The sequence below is a fragment of the Aethalodelphis obliquidens genome, unplaced genomic scaffold, assembly GCF_003676395.1.
Source record: "Aethalodelphis obliquidens isolate GAN/ISIS:26980383/991018 unplaced genomic scaffold, ASM367639v1 scaffold51, whole genome shotgun sequence".
Taxonomy (NCBI): Eukaryota; Metazoa; Chordata; class Mammalia; order Artiodactyla; family Delphinidae; genus Aethalodelphis; species Aethalodelphis obliquidens.
The window spans coordinates 3,125,368-3,143,001 of NW_020837995.1; the positions used below are offsets into that span (position 1 = coordinate 3,125,368).

General features: G+C 36.7%; 1 long non-coding RNA gene across 4 annotated transcripts in view; it reads left to right on the plus strand.

Annotated features, from left to right (window-relative positions):
- The window catches only part of LOC113607982 (uncharacterized), a 103,893-nt gene that overhangs the window by 24,983 nt on the left and 61,276 nt on the right, over positions 1 to 17,634 (plus strand). The window contains exon 3 of one of the 4 annotated variants that reach the window (XR_003428164.1): positions 9,742 to 9,789. The exons of 2 other annotated variants lie outside the window; for them this stretch is intronic. This is a non-coding gene — a long non-coding RNA (uncharacterized LOC113607982). Of the gene's footprint in view, positions 1 to 9,741; positions 9,790 to 14,464; positions 14,569 to 17,634 lie in introns of those variants that run through there. One more of the 4 variants, XR_003428165.1, reaches the window with a different exon arrangement.

The following is a 17,634-nucleotide window of genomic DNA, read 5'->3' on the forward strand; positions in this document are numbered from 1 at the left end:
GGGGCCAAAGTGTGTCCATGTTTAGGACCAGAGTGCAGTGGCTGAGGTGCCACCTGTGTTCTCCTCACTACTTCTTCTCCAGGCTAATCAGCTTCTCCCTTGAGTAAGTATTTTACAAGTATATTAAATGTATTGGCTTGAAAAAGCACAAAATCATTGACCTGGCTCATGCATCCCCATGTTTTAGTCCTGCCCTGTTTCTCACCCCACCCCCATGTTACCTCCTTTCTCCTCCAGGTCTTTGGAATACTGTTGTTTGGGATACTCTTCTGTTCTCTCTCATCCTCTTTCCCTTCACTTATATTATTCTTATTAGTCTTGTGGGTGTCAGCTTAAGCATCCCTTTCTCAGGGAGGCTTCTCCAACATAGGGGTTAGAGACTCTTAGTATAGTTCTGACAACTCTCTGTCATAGTCACCACATTTCATTGTTATTTCGTATCTAATTGCCTATTGGCTCCTAAACTGAGTTCAATGAAGGCAGGAACCTTTTTTGTATTGTCCACCACTGTTTCCTCATAGCTAGTCCAATGTTCATTAAGTATGTGTTGAGGACTGAATGAACTGAGTCTGAGGCTATGTGCAGAGTGAGCCCCTCACTTAGAAGGATCCAAGGCCGGGTCTGAACTGCGATCAAGTCACAGGAATTCCACTGGAGAGAATCCCTAACCTTACCGAAACCCAGCCATACTCCAAATTATGCTACGAAGAATCCCAGAATGAAAATCAGGACTACAAGGTTCACCCAGGTGTGTGACTTTTGGCCAGTTGCTTAACCTCTTTATCTTTCAGACCTTTTCTGAGTAACAAAGGAAAGTGTAGGGAAGTTCTTTGAAAATAATATGAGTTGTAGTAGAGACATTGAAGAGATGGGATCATCTTTAAAAGACTAAGGTGCTTGGGACTAAGGGACTTCTCTCTGGTTCCCATTTTTCCCACCTCAAACCACGTCTGGTTGAGTCAGCGCAGTCAGTACAGTGGAGCCCTCATCAACCCCCACTCACCACCACCATTATCTGGTTGACTAATACAGTTTGTGTTTTATTACAAAGGAAAGGGGAGGAGGCGAGAGAACCAAGTAAGTGGCAGCATTGGCTGGAGTAAGAATGGGGTGGACCTGTCAAAAACACTTTCCAGATCCCTCATTCTCTAGGGGATAATTTTTCTGCTGATATTTCAAACTTAAATACCTGTACCAGAACTGCCATCTTCAAGGTGATAGCGCTAGAAATCGCTCTTGACTTCTCAATATGAGAGGTTTTAAATAATAGTTGCTTTAATGAAGTACCATATGGATAACATCTTAGGACAGGCAGTCAAATGGTGGTAAGAAAGAAGAAAATCAACTATAGAAATAAGTGAAAGCATTTCACTCTATATATATACCAAATCATCATGTTGTACACCTGAAATTTACACAATATTATATGTCAATTATATCTCAATAAGGCTAGAAAAGAAAAAAACAGGGTAAGGAATTAGAAGTAGAGTTGCCAGATTTTGCAAAGAAAAATATTTAAGACATACTTACACTAAAAAATTATTGTTTCTCTGAAGTCCAAATTTAATTGGGTAACCTGTATCTTATCAGGCATCCTTTAATAGAAGGCCTCTCCTTTTCCCTTAGTTCTGTTGTGATTATTCCATAGTGAAAAACTAAAGCGTTCTATAGAAATATTCATTCTGTAGCTCATTTAGTGTCTTTAAAATCACGTTTCCCTTCAAAAGAGCCATTGTTTTTCACTCATCTTTTTATATAGGAGATTAGGGTTAATTTACCTTTTTAATTATTTCGTGTATTTCTTGAGATCTGTGTTTCAACCTTAAATCAATAAGGATTTTTATCATTATGCTCCTTTTATTATAGTTCAATACCATGTATTACTATGTATTATTTGAAGGCAAGTAAAAGAAATCACTACTTTACACAGTGAAAAATGTTGGGCACTGCATTTTTTTCATTCTGTTCAGCACTCAGTGGGATTGTTTTTCTGTATTATTTTATTTTGTATTGAAAATTTCAAATGTATATAAAAGTAGAAGGAATGTTACTATATTTCAGTATGTATCTCTAAAAAGATAAAGATCTTCAAAAAATATTCACAGTACCACAATATCATTATCGCACCTAAAACCACCAGCATTTCTTTAATATTATCGAATATCTAATGAGAGTTCAAAGTTGCCTGATTATATAGTTTCCTAATTTTTTTATAGTTTTTTTTTGAATCAGAAACCAGACCAAATTAATTCCCTTTGTTGTAATTTGTTGATAGTTTTTCCTTCCTTTTTTCCCCCTTGTAAGCTATTTATTGAAGAAACTTGGTTGTCCAATTGAATCTCCTACATTCTGGGTTTTTTTGTTGTATCCCCATAGTATCATTTAACATGACTCTCTGTCTCTGTATTTCCTATAAACTGATTGGGCGTCATGTCAAAGGGTTCATGAGCTAACTTGAGGAAGTTTCCCCTGGCTAAAGATGGAAACTAACAGAAATAATTACTGCAGTGGATTGCAGACACATCAAATATGTTAAAATCCATGAGTTTATGATGTTAAAAAATATCTCACTGGTAACTTTTGCAGAATGCTAAGGAGCCAGCTCATAAATCTAAAATATGGTAAATAAACAGAAAGAACCAAGCATTTAACTTGCCTTTTTGTGTTGGATACTTCAGTGCACCACCCAGGTCCCCCTCTTCAGGACTGAGACACTCATTCAACTGCCAGGAGCATCACCAGGAATTGTCTTTGGGTAAAGGGAGCTATCTTACCGAAGGTTACATCCTCAACCTAGGGGCAGCCCACAGAAAATGATTAGTCGATGCAAGAGTGGGAGGGGGTACAAAGGCACGGCCTCCACTTCGAAGGGTTACCCCAGCTTCAAAGCTCCTTGTGGGATTGACTGAGTGAATCCTCCTTTTCAACTCCATCACAGTTCAACTCCTCCCTCACCCAGTCCCTGCTTCCCTCAATGGGGTTGTTCCCTAGTGCTCTGCTTTTTAAGCCTCTGACATGCAATCTTCATCTCAGAGTCTGTTTCCCAGGAAACTGACCTAAGATACTTTCCCATAAGAAATACACTTCAGGGTAACAAAGTAGCTGATGAGGTGATATCACAAAAAGAAAGACAACTGGGTATTATGTGCCTCCTGAAAGAAGTACACACCACCATCTAAGAGGTATTCTTGCAAAAAAATTTAACCTAAATTAGACAATCTCTAGATCCAACTATCAGTTTACAGGAAATACAGAGACAGAGGGTCATGTTAAATGATACTATGGGGATACAACAAAAAACCCAGAATACAGGAGATTCAACCGGACAACCAAGTTTCTTCAATAAATAGCTTACAAGGGGGAAAAAAGGAAGGAGAAACCTATCAACAAATTACAACAAAGGGACTTAATTTGGTCTGGTTTCTGATTCAGGGGTCTATGAAACTTCTTTGATTTTATGTTAGTATCTCTTTTCTCTTCCTCAGAAATCCTTGTTCTTCAGACTTTAATATGCTTACTTACTTTGTCCTTCTCTCTGTATAATGGTTCCTGAATTATAGTACTAACAATGTGATTAGTGAGAAAAGTTTAGGACTTTTGAAGGTTTTTCCCTTCACCATAAGTCACATCTCACCAGGGATACACAGTCAAATGATTGTGTTTTAAAGTCATTTAAAATATATTTTCTCTGCATTGTTAGGTCACCAATTTGATATACAGTTAGGTTCATTTGTATCATTTTGCTTTTGAGTGTTAGAAATACCTTTAATATTTTTGATATGACTGTTATTACTATGCAAAACTTTTCCATGGTTCCAAAGTCAAATCTATTGAATAAGGTATATTCAGAGAAGTTTAGCTTCTATGCCTGTTCTTTTATCATTTTTTTTCCTGCTTCCCCCCCAAAATAAGCATTTCTTTATGGTTTATACTTCCTTTTTTTGTTTTTAGTTAATTTAAGCAATTACAAAAATATATTTGTATCCCCCTTCTTTACTAAAGAGTTTTTTTTGTTTTTGTTTTACTTTGCTTTCTTTCACTTAATATTATAGTTTGGAGATCTTTCTATAACAATACATAGAGATAGTCTTTTTTAAAAAAATTATTTATGTATTTATTTTTGGCAGCATTGGGTCTTCGTCGCTGCGCGCGGGCTTTCTCTAGTTGCGGTGACTGGGGGCTATTCTTTGTTGTGGTGCATGGGCTTCTCATTGCAGAGCATGGGCTCTAGGCATGAGGACTTCAGTAGTTGTGGCCCGTGGGCTCAGTAGTTGTGGTGCACGGGCTTAGTTGCTCCACGGCACGTGGGATCTTCCTGGACCAGGGATCGAACCCATGTTCTCTGCATTGGCAGGCGGATTCTTAACCACTACGCCACCAGGGAAGTCCCAGTCTTTTCTTTTTTAATTAAAAAAATTTTTTTGGCTACGTTGGGTCTTCGTTGCTGTGCATGGGCTTTCTCTAGTTGTGGCAAGAGGAGGCTACTCTTTATTACAGTGCGCGGGCTTCTCATTGCACTGGCTTCTCTTGTTGTGGAGTACAGGCTCTAGGTGGCAGGCTTCAGTAGTTGTGGCACACGAGCTCAGTAGTTGTGGTGCACAGGCTTAGTTGCTCCGCGGCATGTGGGATCTTTCTGGACCAGGGATCGAACCAATGTCCCCTGCATTGGCAGGCAGATTCTTAACCACTGCACCACCAGGGAAGTCCAGAGATAGTCTTCCCTCCTTTTTGCCACTGCACAGTACTCTGTTGTGTAGATGTTTGCTTTATTTAATCAGTCCATTCATTGGTGGACATTTGAGTTGTTTCCAGTCTTTTGCTATTACAAATAATGGTGCAATGAATAGCCTTGTGCATACATTACTTGTTTTTTTTTTGTATATCTGAGAGTGCATATCTGGGATAAATTCATAGAAATGAGATTGCTGGGTCAAAGGGTAAATGAATATATATTTTTGCTAGATATTGTCATATCTCTCCCTGTAGAGGGTAGTGCCATTTTGTATTCCTGCCAACAGTATATATGAGTACTTGTTTTCCCATAACTTCTCCAAAATGCGTTGTCAAACACTTGGATTTTCATTTGGATTTTTGCCAGAAGCAAAGGTGAGAAATGGTATCTCACTGTAGTTTTAATTTGCATTTGTTTTATGATAAGTGTTTTTGACCATCCTTTCATATGTTTAAAAGCAATTTGCATTTTATTTCCTGTAAAATGTGTGCTCATGTCTCTAGTCCTTTTTTCTTTTAACATGATCATTGGTCTATATCTTCTCAAAAAGTAATTTTAGAAGCTCTTTATATACTAGAAATTTTAACCCTGTGTAATATAATTTGTGGAATTTTTACCATTTGTCTATGATATAAGTTGCAGATTTTTTTTGCAATACATCTTCTCACCTTTGTAGTACATTTTTTGGCCATAACAAAACAAAACAAAACAAAGCAACCCCCCTGCCCCGCAAACAAACAAACAAATTTATTTAAAATTTGTATGTAATCAAATTTATCAATCTTTTCTTTTAATACTTTTAGATTTGGGGTCATAGTTAAGAAAAATTTCCCTCACTCCTAGGTTATAGAGGAATTTATCCATAGTTTCATCTAGTACTTGTATGGTTTCACTTTTTACACTTAAACCTCTGATCTGTTTGGATTTTGCCTTTGTGTGAGAAGTGGATCCATGTTATTTCTTCCTCATGTGTATCCAGTTATCTCAGTAGGTATCTTTATCCTGAAGACTCGTATTTTTCTTGAGCTCAGAAAAATTTTCTCTTTTTTTCCTTCTCTGTCCCCCACCGTTCCCCACCCCATTGTCTCTGGGCCGAAAGTTGTTGAAATTCCTGGATCCTTTCTGCATATATCAACTGTCTCTCAATTTTGTTTCATATTTTCTGTTTCTTTGGTTTTCAATTTTACGCAATAGAAAATTTCCTTGCATTTACCTTCCTTATTATTTGTTTGATCTTTAATACTGTCCAGTTTATTCTTTATAGTGTCTTTTCATTAATGTCCAATTCATTTTTATTTTATGTTATTTTTAGAACTTGTTGAATTTTTAAATTTCAAAAATCACATTTCTGATTTCCTAGCACTCTATGTTATTATTCTCTTATTACTCTTTTTTTCACAGCAGGCTGTTCTTGTTTAATAGATTCAATGAAAAGAAAAAAATGAAAACTCAAAGAAAGGGATGTACCTGAGAATTTATATATCATTTTAACAAATAATGATAAACTTGTGAAAAAGTTACAAGACAAAAGAAAAGGGGATTAAGCTTCTAGGGGTGGTAAATTATGGGAAAGTGACTAGGAAATAGATGGGGGAAACCAGTGGAAGATAAGTGTTATCTTAGTAGGTTTGTTTGTGCAGGTCAGTTCCTCATCTCTGGTGATAGAATGTTCTTCTCTTCCTTGTATAGGGACGGCACCTTTCTCATGGGAAAATTTATAACTTGCTTTTAGGCAGAAAGCGAGAAGTCAGAGTGCCCTTCATTCATCTGTTTTTTCTCAAGTGCCTTCACTTCAAAATAATCAATTTGCCAAAATGACATATTTTGAGATGGCATATTCTGATCCCCTTCAATGTCAAAACCAAAAAATTGACATCAGTACAATCCATAGATCTTACTCAGACATCACCAGATATATAATTGTGTGTGTATAATTACACACACAAAAAGTATATATATATATATATATATATATATAATTTTTCCTGTAATATTTCTTGAAACTTTGTAGTCTGGTACTGGATCTTTTTCTTGTTTTCTAGCCCAATGTGTATTAATAAATAGGAATTTTAATGACATTGGAAAGAAATAGAGGTAGATACATGTGCTCAGTCTGCCATTTTGAAACTGATGCTTTATAAAGCCTTCTTAATATCATCAAAAATCAAAATCTGGTTTTTCCTTACATGAAACATCAGGTTGTTTAATGCCAGAATTTCTTAATTAAGAAATATATTTAGAAATACAAGAGCTTTTTATTACATTTCATTCATACACCTACTTGTTTTCAATTCTACATTTACTTAGGAGCTACAATGTGCCATGAACTGTGCTATTATGATCTGTTGTTGCCGGACTTCTGGCTCAAGTTCTGATCCTTGGCCAGATAGTTTAACCCCCTATTGGCAGTAACAATAGAGAAGGGTCTGACCTTGGGGCTGTTCTTTTTCCTTAACCCTTGTATGACTGATGGGTATTTCAGAAGGTTGGAGAAGGCATATCTGGACTTCAAAGCTCAAGTCATGATTCCTGCATTTTCAGAATCAGAGTGCACAGGATATTTTAAATTTAATCTCACGTGAGAAGACAGTTTATAGGATAAGTGGATGACATTCAGATAAAACTGTCTTGCTGGTACTGGGAAATACAGGGCTGGGATGAAGGAGAGAATTCAATGAAATACTGCGGGGGTCGGACGGCTCACCAGCTGTTTTCATTGCATCAAATGATAGAACAAATGCACGTGTACCTAAGCTGAAGTCAGAATATCTTGAAAAGAATTTCCTGGAAGAGTGGGGATCATAATGTAGAAGATAGTTTAATAGCTTTCTCTAGAATTTGGAAAGGTTTGCACCTATACGGGCCATAGATTCTTATCTGAGGGATGGGTTCAATAACTAATAGCTTCTCAGTGTACTTCCCAGCCCCAGGAGTCGGTAATTTAGTGTACTTAAGTAGGGATCTCCCTGACATTTTTGCATTGAATATCAGAATAAATAGGTAATAGCAAATCTATATAACTTGCTAACATGTCATTTAGGCCACCTGACGGCTGCAGTAAATTGCTCTGCCACCTTTTTAAGTGAATATACAAATGCTAAGCATCAGTGATAAGATCATCCTGTGTTTTATTGTTATTCCTTCCTACTGGTGCTGAGAAATAAATTGCTGATGAGAGGCAAGGGAGGATTGGCTTAATAACTTGTAATCAGATATGGCACACAGCAAATGTGAACTTCCCATTTCCCTATTTTAGCTATCTTTTATCCCAAGAAGAACAACTGAATCTTGTAATATGGGAAAGGGCAGTAGTAATCCTTGAATGTAAAATGCCTACAGGAATTAGGTGCGAGAATAAAGCAATGGAATAAACTTGTGCTTGGTGACTATCTTACGATTCTTTCTTAAAAAAAGTTCCAAGAGAACTTAATAATGATGTTAACACAGTGCTTACTGTTCTAAACACTTTACTACTCATAGTTTAATGCTTACAACAACTCCATGAAGTAGATACTGTTATTTTCTCGGTTTTGTGGATGAGGGCACTAAAACAGGGGTTAAGTGATTAGCCCATGGCTACACAAAGAGTACTGGAGAGTATGCTAAACTGCTCCTAATGAAATACTGATTTCCTGACTGTATTTGAGTTTGTTCAGTACTGTGTTTCTAGGGAAGACTTAATCCGTTTTTGAGAAAACATGGCGTTCAGTCCAATTTCAAATTAGGAAGAATCTTTGGCTCAATCCTTCAGTCTCTACAAGTCCCTCAGAGCCTGTACTTGGATAATTAGTTGTGAACAATATCAGTTATATCTAAGTGGACAAATTTAATTACTACAGAAGACCAATTGATTTTTTTTTTTCTTTCTTCCTTTTTTGTGGTACGGGGGCCTCTCACTGTCGTGGCCTCTCCCGTTGCGGAGCGCAGGCTCCGGGCGTGCAGGCTCAGCGGCCACGGCTCACGGGCCCAGCCGCTCCGCGGCATGTGGGATCTTCCCAGACCGGGGCACGAACCCGTGTTCCCTGCATCGGCAGGTGGACTCTCAACCACTGTGCCACCAGGGAAGCCCCAACTGATTTTTTTAATTATCATTGATTGCTCAGTGGTTATCTCAGTATAAAGATTGGTACATTCTGAATCTTTTTAATTGGTTTATTAAATAATCCCAAGATTGACACCAAAGTAAGAGAGGTGAATTTTCCTCCTGCTCCTTTTTCTTCTGAAGGAAAGGTAAACACCACGGAATTCTAAGACATTCAAAAACAAAAACAACAACAGTTAACATTAAATTATGTGTAGGTTTTTGTTTTTTGTTTCTCATTTTTTGTTTTAGTGGATTTATTGGAGTCTGTGATACCCTAGTCTTCCTAATGGTGAAGATAGAACTTGCCACATTAGCTGGGGTACCAGACTGCTGATACTTTTTAATCCTTAAGTCAAAATCATAATGAAGCCAGTTAAGATCATAAGGATTATTGGAAATTGATACGGATTTAGAGAGAAAACGACTGTCTTCTACTCTTTATCTTACCCTCACTCCTTTCCTCAATAGCTGGCTGCATGATTTAACTTTTCTGTGTCTCAGTTTTCTCATCTTTAGAATGAGGATAATCATATTTGTCTTTCCAATCACACAAGCCAAGTCTGTGACAGTGCATTAAAAAATGTTAAATGTATATAAGTTCAAGGATCATTAATATTTGGAGAAAACCGTGGTATTTGCAATATTTTGCTACAAAAATATTGTCTGATGCTGATTGTATCAGTTATCTATTGCTGCATAAGAAACTACCTCAAAACTTATTGGCTTAAAACAACCATTTATTGTTTCTCATAAGCTTACAAATCATCTGGGTGGGTTCTGCTGGTCTGTGCCAGGTTCAGCTCTTCTTGGGCTTGCTTGTGCATCTGCGATCAGCTGGTGGGTCATCTGGAGGCTGGCTGGCTGGTCTAGGAGGGCCCCAGCTGGGACAATTTGGCTCTCTTTCACATAGTCTCTCATTATTCAGCAGGCCAGGCCAGAGTTGTGGAGAAGAGGAAGAAGAGCAAGACAGGGGGTGAGTGTGCATAACACCTCTTAAGAGCCCAGCTAAATATGGCACCTCATCACATTCTAGAGGCCAAAACAAGTTGCAAGACAGCTTAATTCAAGGGGTAGGAGTGTGGGACAAATAAATGTCACATTGTGATGGGAGGAGCTGTATAAACACATTGTAATAAGTGGGGAAAATTGGAGCCATTTTTGCAGTCATCTATCACACTGAGTCAATTATATGCAATTTAAACCCTTGATTTTTTTTTTTTATCTATTTCACTGTGGCAGTGATTTCTGACATTTTCAATTTTTACATTGCTATTATATCTCTCTTTTTGTTTTTATAAATTTATTTATTTATTTTTGGCTGTGTTGGGTCTTCGTTTCTGTGCGAGGGCTTTCTCAGGTTGTGGCGAGAGGGGGCCACTCTTCATCGCGGTATGCGGGCCTCTCACTGTCGCAGCCTCTCTTGTCGCGGAGCACAGGCTGCAGTCGCGCAGGCTCAGTAGTTGTGGCTCGTGGGCCCAGTTGCTCCGCGGCATGTGGGATATTCCCAGACCAGGGCTCGAAACCGTGTCCCCTGCATTGGCAGGCAGATTCTCAACCACTGCATCTCTTACATAAATGTACGTATTCACATCCCTGACTTGCTGTCCGTATATAAACCTAAAATAAAACATTTGAAAATATTTGCAGTTATTGTGAGCAATTGTTACCTAGAAAATCTATTAGATATATTTTTATTTACTAACTCTTATTTGTTATTTAGATTTATGTAAGGAGATAAAACAAACAGAAGATCTGGTTAAAATAATTGTTGGAATTATGTTTTGCACTACTGGATTCTCTGTTGCACTGAAATTATTAGTACACTTCATTATTGGTCCTAGAAACAGATTAAATGAAGATTTTTGACAATATAAATTGAAAATCTAGGTCTCTAGCCCTGCCTTTAAGAAAGAAGAGAGGGGTTTTGGCTTTGTTTTGTTTGATTTAGAATGAGCCCAACTAGTTGTCTATATTGATTAAATTCCCTGAATGTGTGTTTAACTCATGATTTCACTTGGATTTATGCATTTAGTTGCATGATGCCAAACATCTGGATTTTTTCCTCAACAATGCCAAATATACATCTGTGTGGAGGAATGTTCTGATTTTGGCATTTAGTTGCCATTGTTATATATATGCTCTTGAACCAGGTGCACTACACCACTGGGGCAACTCCGGAAGTTTGGGTCAAAGGAATGTATTTCTGATTAAGTTTAATTCTACGAACAGTAAATATAACTTATCTAAATTACACATAGGCACTTGGCAATATCCTGTATATTCTAACATTTCCTCTCTCTGTGTTGGCATCATGTTCAGGAACATTTAAAATATATTGCCATAATATTTTCTAAATGTATTGCCATTTCATGTAATATTTGGCAAACACAAGCAAAATACAGTAGCTAATAGTGCAAGCTCATTTTATTTGCATACCATCGTTAACCGCTTTCATGTCGTACTTACCAAATGTGTCAGATTATTACGATCTATTTAATGACTTAATGGAGGAGATACATTGTTCTTAAATTCAATTATACCCTTTGCACCTCTGGAATTAAGGTCATGTCAGCATTTCTATTATATAAGTTGCCTGGGTTTAGCAGTTTTTAACTGAGCTATAAAAATTGGCTTCCAAATCCAATCTTAGTAATAAAAGGTCACTGCCTGGGGGAATTTTTTCTCCCAAATTTAGCATGTATAATTTTATGGTGCATCTCCTGCTTTCTAAAATAATCTTTTAGGAAAAATTCCATTATGATCCTCACATGGCAGAAGGAAAACTGTTTAATTTTCTCACTGTTTTTTAAGACTAGCATTTTTTTCCCTTGCTGAGTATCAGTCATCCCTCAGACAATCTGACTTTTAATACACTCTCTGTACTTATTGGTTATGCAACCTCAAGCTGTCACTCAGCTACTTTGTGCCTCAATGTAAATTTACTCATGTTTAAAATGGACCCGCCTCATAGAGTTGTAGTGAGGATTAAATGAGATAATATACTTATGTGTCTGGGACAATATATATTGATTGCTCAAAAAGAGTTAGCTTTTGTTATTATTAGATAAGAGATTTAATATAAGTCAATACAACATTAGAGAAACATTTGAAAAGAAAAGGCTACTGAGGTGAGATTTGGCATTTACTGAGAGGTATGGAAGAGGCTATGGTTATGAGCTAATCATCACCCTGATGTCAATAGTTTTTTTTTAGAAATTATTATTTTTATTGTTCATTCCCAGATTTGCTTAGAAAGAGAACAAGATTGTATTAGGTGGGTTATTGGCCATGTAGTGTTAAAACATAACTGTATGTGTTGCTAATGAAATGCTCTAGGCAACTCCATGCAACTGCATATAAATTATAAGAAAACAGACATATTTTCCTGGGTGCAGGAAAAAAGCCACTCCTTTACTGACTTAAAAAAAATAATTAACTGATAGATTTGATTTTGCGTTGACCAAGTGCTTGATTTGTTCCTAAGTAACCTGCAGAGAAATTCTCCTCCAAAAATTGGAAAGAGGCTGACCCACTGACAGAAAAATCTGTTTTCCTCTGTCTGTACTCATGGAAGAATCACTGGTTTCTTGACCTCCTGTTTCTGCAGGGGACAGGTCACTGTGTGAGAGACCCCACGCAGAGGTATTACAGTGGGGTGATTACATGTGCCTTTGCACAGACACCTCAGCGCTAATGTGCCACATAGCAAAATATTTCAATGATGTCTAAACACTGAAAATTATAATTCTCAATTCAAGTAATTGACTGAGTTTTCACCTCTGTCAAAATTCTTTGAACTGTTCAATTTGATTCAGGATGAATTTGATGTTTTTCTCCTTGATGTAATACAGGTAACATTCACACAACTACGATCTGTTGTTTCCACTCTGCCATTATACAACAGAATCCTAGAGCTGGAAAGTCCTACAGAACTCATTCTTATAAGCTAATATTGAATGTTCAAACCACTCTATTCACATGAATTTCTTTTTCTTAGAAAAAGCCCATGGCCTCTGATGGGTAAAAATCTGAAGCAGGGAAAATGCTATTGTTTAAAGCCCTTGCCTGGCAGACATATCAAAGTTAAAGGAATCTAATGGTATAAAGAAGATTTAAAATAAAACTTTGTAAAATGAAGTAAGGTTGTACAGAGGAACCATCTAAGTACTGGTCTATTATCCAGTTGTTTCAAATATGCAAAAAAACCCAGCTATAGGTTAAAATAACCTGAAATATTTATTAGCAAAAACAAGGTAAATGCCATTCAGGATTCTAGACAATAGACCATTTATGACCTGACTAACCATCAAAAAGAAGTTAGAGATACATCAAATTCCTTTTCAAAATTCAGTTAATGGTTAAAAGAGAATACTCAGCATAGTTGAGCAGGAATCGCAAAGCTGGTATGATTTCTGAATAAATCTGGTATATATCAGTTGACCAGAAACCATCCATATCAACTATGCAATGGAGATTACATTGTCCAGTGATCCATGTTACATCAATACCAGTAAGAGATTAGGACAAGTGATGATACAGTATCTTAGAAAGTCATTACTACTGTTCTAGAAATTCTGTTTAATCAAATTAGCTGGAGAAGTGACCAGCATAAATAATCGGCAGCAATTTTTGTTTTCTTAAAATTCTACTGTAAGTGAAGTTCAACTGGAAAGGAAAATGCAGTAGTTAAAATAGAATTGCGTACAAGGAAAATGGAGATAAATGCCTTAGATCAAACAGATGTGAAGACTGCCCAGCCCCCATAGATAGTGTTCATGTGAATGGCATCCCCTGGAGCTGGGCATCCTGACACTACCAGTGCAGTGGTAAATGAATTAAGAAGTTAATGGTTAAGCTTAATATTTATTGAGCAACAATAAATTGTTATCAATCCACTCAATGGCAGGCACAGTGGAAAACGATAGACAGTTTAGTAATCTAAAGAGAATGCAGACTGTACAAAAAAGTGCTGAACTGGCTATGAAACCTAAAGATGTTTTTAGTGTTACAGTCAGAGTGTCACATAGCATGTGGCTCCAGACTATTAACTGAAGAAAAACATCTAATCATTAGGCAAGGGACAAAGTAATATATATATGTATAAACCTTCCCATCCCTTTCCTTATGAAAACCTTTTCATCCTTTTAGTTCCAACTCAGATGATTCTTCTTCTGTGAAGCTTTTTCTTACAGAGGCAAAAATAATACTTTTATGACCCCCAGAGTATGTGCACATAGTTCTAGTATTACACTTATTCCATTTCATTCTAATAATTTGTGTATGTGTTAGTTTCTCTATCAATATGGTGCGAGTTCATGGGACTGTGTCTTTATTTTTGCAGTACTGGGCACATAGCAGGTCCATAATAATGGGTATTGAATGCGTGTGGTTAGTATATGAGAACAAGAAATGTTCATGCTACCTATGATGCTTGTAATTCCAAAGATAAATGGGCTGACAGACAAAATAAATCTCACAGAACAGATTTCTGTTTACCAAAAACATCTGCTTGTCAGATTAAATTATCTGGAAATCATCTAAACACAAAACTCTAAGAGATATTGAAAAGTCGGAGAAATCATCTATTACAAATCAAGATGATATTGAACAGAAATAAGAGCCAATAACAATTTTTAATCTTTGATCAGATCCTGCATCCAAAAATAGACAAAGAGGGCTTCCCTGCTGGCGCAGTGGTTGAGAGTCCGCCTGCCGATGCAGGGGACATGGGTTCGTGCCCGGGTCCGGGAGGATCCCACATGCCGCGGAGCGGCTGGGCCCGTGAGCCATGGCCGCTGAGCCTGCACGTCCGGAGTCTGTGCTCCGCAACGGGAGAGGCCACAACAGTGAGAGGCCCGCGTAACGCAAAAAAAAAAAAAAAAAAAGACAAAGAAAACTTGAGGAACAAGGGGAAGATCTACATTAAAAAATCTACATTTATGCAAATATTTAATTTGGAAATATGTAACTTTTCTGTTTGTATTTTAACAGGATAAGAGGTAGTAAAAAGGGCTAAATTGTTGTCAATTTCTCAATTTTCCTCTCTAAAACTTTGCCTGGCCACACTGATAACTGGTCACGTTGCATGTTTCCCCCTTTAGAATGATACATTTATTATAGAGGGAAAATTTTAAAAATTAAATCAATATTTGAAAGTGCAAAAAAACACAAAATAAGGAATCAAACAGTGGAGTATTATTTGTTATTGATATTAATAAAATTAATATTTCATTAAACTTTCTAAAGCTCTTACAAAAATAAGTTGTTTTCCTAAGCTAAAGTTCTTTTTTAAGTGCAATTTAAATATTTGCTCTTTTCAGTTTTTATATGAAACATTTGACTTGTCAAGTGAAAACACTTAGAGGTTTTGCCGGCTCAAGAGCTTCACTGCCGTCTTGGTAGTATGTTTCATAGGAGAGAGATCGGGCAAGGAATTGGGGCCCTGGAATGATGTATTTCTTCCACTCTTTGCCAGCCATACCATCTTGGGCAGTTATTTTACGTTAGTCTCAGAGTTCTCATATACAAAATGAGGATAATCAGGTATTTCACAAGGCTGTTGTGGCAATGAAGTTACATGTACAAAAGCACTTGTAAACTGTAAAGCACCATATAAATGTTTGTTATGATTATGGCTTCTTCTACCATAACATCATGGAATACAGGGAACTTATTTCTTTTTCCCAGATGTGCTCCTCTGCAAAACAAGTAGTAGAGATTTTTTTTCCATTTGCTTCCTCATTTTTTCCCCATTTTTTTTTTTTGTGGTATAATACATTTAACGTAAACTTTACTCTTTTAACCATTTCGAAGTATACAGTTCAGTTGTATTAAGTACATTCATATTATTGCACAACCATCACCACCATCCATCTCCAGAACTCTTTTCATCTTGCAAAACTGAAACTCTGTACCCATTAAACTACAACTCCCCATTCCGCCTTCCTGCTTCATCATTTTTTGAGATAATTTAGAATTCTAATACTGCTCCCCCTCTTATCCCTAACACAAAATTCACTGCCAACCAGAAGTGCAATGGTGGTAATTTCAATTCTATCTGCTACTTCCATTGTTTTGGTCCTTGTAAGATAAACAGTAAGGAGAAGTCGTAAAAAAATACTGTAATGTAGCCTTTGAATGATAGGAGAAATTTGCAATTCAACTACAGGTAAAAGGCTGGATATTTTGAAAACTTTTGGATGTAATGATTTTTCTGGAAATGTATCCTAAGGAAGTAACTAGGGATGTGTGCAAAGAGTTATCTGATTATGGTTAAGAAATATAAATAGATATTCTGAATTCTCCTCAATTGCACATCAGTTTAAAAATTGATGGTACATACATACAATGAACAGTTTATAACCACCAAATATCTCATATACTGTCAAATATCTCATAATAGAATAATACTTAAAAATATGGGAGTATGATCATGTTAAATATTGTTTAAAATTTTAGAAAATAGTATATATGACATTATATCAATTAAGTAATAAAAATAATACAGATATATACATATATAAAAGAAAAGTCTAGTTGGTATACAGCAAAATGTTAATGGTAATCTCTTGATGGGAGAATTATTAGTGATTTTAATTTCTTTTTTGCAATTTTTTATGTTTTGTAATTTTTTCAGTGACCATATATTACTTTTATAACCAAGAACAAAATGTAATTAAATAAAAACTCAAGCATAGGCCACCTCCAAAGCAAACCCAGCAATGAAGTAATTGGAAGTTGGGAGGACGGTAAAAAGTAGTGACTGGGGACTAGTATTTGAATGAAAAACCCAAAGAGCTTGTTTCAAATCATGTCAACTTTCACATTACTAATATAATTAAAGCAAGTAAATCAGTTGGGCAACATGCCACTCACCCTTCAGACACACGTCACAGCTGTCTGCATACTCACTATCTTCACCTTGCTTAATTTTTACAGTTTTTAATATGAATATCAATTCCCTTTTTCATAAACCTAACCTGAAAATGCCACAACCCCACTGAGGGATTTCCCCAGGCTTCATTTTAGGCTCCACAGAAAGGATGTAAAAGAGACCTTTCTTTTGTAAAGTGATTCTATAATTCTGTCCAATATCCATCATTTTCAAGGCCAAGTAATCATATTTAATAGATCCTAAATTGCATTCTGTCAGGAAAGGATTCCCTTGATGATATTAACCAGAGCGAGGACTGGCAGTCAGAGGCCCGAAAATAAGATATTGTTCTACAAAGGGCTTACAAGCTTTTGCTTGCAGGGGTCAACCCCACTAAGTTCGGGGTGGTACAGGATCTGTGCCTTCACCACAATCCTCAGCCTTCCCTGAGTTTCCCACAAAGCAGCTCCTGATTTCCCGTCTTAAAGTCACTTTTAAAATTAAATTACTTGGCACATATTTTACCCTTTCCTTTGAGGAAATTGCCATCGTGAATTTATTTTTATAGTACTCCTCTAGCAAGACAGCTAGATGTGTAAACATCTGCCTATGCTATCTATCTGCTTAGAGGAAAACTGGGAGAAAGTTGGAGAAGTGCCATCATGCCTGTGCTGTTTAAAAGAATGTTGCAAAATGTAATCATTTTGTCCAGATCATTTCTGGACAGGAAAGATTATGAAGTCATGATGTCAGAAAATGAGTGTAAGGACAGATTTTCCTTTGAAAAAGGAGGAAATCTTGGACCAGGTTTTCATTAGGGGAAAGTTCCCATCACTCCTTCTTTGAGCACCTCTATAGGAGTAGTTTTTATTTCGTAGATTTTACATCTCAAAGGTGTTAAAGGATAAGAAAGTATCAAAAACACGCATTTCCCTCAGTTAAAGA